The sequence below is a fragment of the Salarias fasciatus genome, chromosome 11, assembly GCF_902148845.1.
Source record: "Salarias fasciatus chromosome 11, fSalaFa1.1, whole genome shotgun sequence".
In the NCBI taxonomy this organism is placed as follows: Eukaryota; Metazoa; Chordata; class Actinopteri; order Blenniiformes; family Blenniidae; genus Salarias; species Salarias fasciatus.
In genome coordinates this window covers 16006620-16009540 of record NC_043755.1, presented here as the reverse complement: position 1 = coordinate 16009540, position 2921 = coordinate 16006620, and positions in this window count along the sequence as shown.

Sequence of the window (2921 nt, the reverse complement as noted above, 5' to 3'; positions counted from 1 at the left end):
AAAAAAAAAAAAAGCATAGTCATGCCCTTCATTGGTTTGTAGTCACAGACCGGGGCTTGCTGCAATTACCTGCAAGAGTTAACGTGCACTGATCTGTAAAATAATTGTGAAGTGCTGAGAGGTTTTCCATTCCAAGTGCTCCCCAATGAATTGAGTGTTAAGTCCTCGTGGCACGATAATGCAGAAGACATTTGTTCCTCAGATTCAGCCAGCAGGGAAGCAGCAGACTAAACGAAACCAGATTTCCTCTTCATATTTGTGCAACTGCCTGGTTTAGAAAGTAAGCTACAACAATGCACTGTATCTTTAAGAGATACACTGCTGGGGAGCAGCAGATGCTGCAAATACTGATGTGTAAATATTATGGGGTGCAGTGGAAAAAAAAAATAACAGTGTTGAAATGGTTAAATACTGCAAACAGGTCCTACTGCTGAAGGCTGGCATTTATTATTCACGATAATACAATACAATCTGATTCCATGCAAATGCAATTCTTAGTGAGAGTTACTTCAGACCCATTTTACAGATAAATACCAGCATTCTGAACGCTGCTTGGATTTAAAAAAAAAAAAAAACGCACAGACACAAACAAGTTTTTATCAGTGAAACTAAAGAGCTCCTTCTTGTGTGAAGGACGAGTGTCACTGAATATGAATATTGTTTCAGAGGCTTTAAAATATGACATGGGGAAAAAAAAAGATTAATCTTTCTAATCCCAAAAGACCATCTTGATCTCAGAGCTTGGATGCTCACAGTGAATCCAGTGAAGAAGAAGAAAAAAAAGTATTAAAAAGGGACAAATATCGCTTCTCCATTCGCCGCTAGATGTATGTGATAAAGCGAAATGTCAGCAAAAATACTAAAGCAGTATGTCAGCAGAGCCAGCTGACAGACGGGAGGGAAGAGGTAAAAATGTTCTATCATGTCCGACAAGGTGTTCTTTTTGAGATTTAAAGATCACTGCACAACTTTAAACATGTTTGTCACTTTTTACTCTGACGCAGAGAACTATCATGGGCTTCACAAGAACTTTATCTGCTCCAGCTCAAGGTAAGGGAGACGAGGGGGGGAAAAAAAAAAAAAAGTCCATTCCCATTTATCTTAGCCAGGTTCCCTTCAAAGGCAACAAATAAATTACAGTGTACATTTGATACAAATTGATTTCTTAACTCAAATAACAATGTTGTCCCCCCGGTCAGGGCCATGTGTCACTCAGTCGCCAGTCTGAGTGAAAGCCTCAATCTGTCTCTGTGATAGAAATAGGGCTGACACATCTCCACCAAGGAATGCTAATCACGCGGGCCTGGCCTGGCCCTTTGTGGGCAGGCCATGATAAGGAAAATCAGTTTCCCCTCCTGTCAGACAGTGGGGCCTGCGCCCTGATCGCTGTCTGGGAGGAAACAAGCCATGGGCCTGGAAGTTACTGTCCTAGTTGTTTTGTTGTCTCGGTGTAGCTACATGACGATGGATAGAGCGAGAGAGAGAGAGAAAGAGAGAGAGAGGGAGAGAAGTAGAAGGTGGGATGGTGATGGTGGAAGTGTAGTGGTTGAAAAAAAGGAAGGGAAATTGAAGAAGGGCAGGAAAAGACCGTGATGCTAAGAAGAAGGTGAGGAAACCGGGCAAAAGACGGGGAATGCAAGGAGAATGAAAGAAAGATTGCGAGCAAGAAAGAGAAGGAAGAAAAGAAAGAGAGAGCGCGAGATCAGGACATACGCCTTGGTTTTAAAGCCTCAGTGGCAGCTGTAGCATCAGAGATGGAGCTGGAGTGAACCCCACTGAATATCTTGAGCCGATCTTATCAACGGCTGGGAGAAATGAGATATTGGCAGGAGCTGTTGAGTGCTCTCACAGCTGAGCAGGTTAATAGGGTTGGAAGGCAGGCCACAGGCTAATTGGATTTGCCGTGGCTTGATAAACAGTGGCAAGCCTTTTTTGCCAGCCAAACACACAGGTCGACTTCGTCGCTGCCGCCGCTGCCACCCACCCCCCCTCCCTCCCAAACCCCCTTCCAAACCACAACAAGAGTCGGGGAGAGCAGAATGAAGGCTATTTTCTTCTCCTTATTCCCAACAGGCCAGGAGGGCTTGCTGTTTGTGTATCTGTGTGTGTGTGTGATTGTGTGTTTGGATGTGTACACGTGTGGAAAAAGAGCGAGGGAGGGACCGAGAGTGAGAGTTGGCCATCTACTGATTTTAATCAAATACCATTTAACCCGTCTGACCTCCAAGAGTCATCACACATGGCCAGATCAAGCCGGGTTGTTCTCCTCTCTTGCTCGGCATTAGAGCAGCAAGTGTAAAGAGGTCATCTGTGTAAACTGTTATTTCAACACCTTTCCCTTTAAAAGAAATGCGGGTTTCCACATCATCACCCTTTTAAATCTCAGATCAAAACAGGTACTATTTATTTGGTAATGCTCAGCCAGAGCACTGGGGTGAAGTGGTTTCAGAGTATAGAAACAGAAACATGCAAATTCCATTTAAACTCCAGTGATCTTTAATGACTGTTGTTTCCACAGTGACCGTTTTTGACTTGTGATGCTCAAGTCCTGTATTTTATACGAAACTGCACAGGTGAACTTGTTTGTTTTTGTCTGAATAATGACTTGCAAACAGAAGAATGACACCCTACCGACGATCCAGTCAGATTATTTACGTGCACAAACCTATGCCCAGCGGGGGAGCTCGCATCAAAGATTGCACTTCCCAGTTTTCCGGTGAGAGGTCGTCCAATCAGGAATACAAATCCCATACATTTCTGTCTGAGTGCAGAAAACCTGGGCCACTTCAGCGAACTTGTGTTTCCACACTTGTTTTGATCATATTCTCATAGGTGGCCGGCGTTTGATTCCTTATGTCTGTATATGTTTTTGCCAGTGTGCTGTGCGCACTTGCTCTGAAGTGGGTAGCGGGTCTTATGTG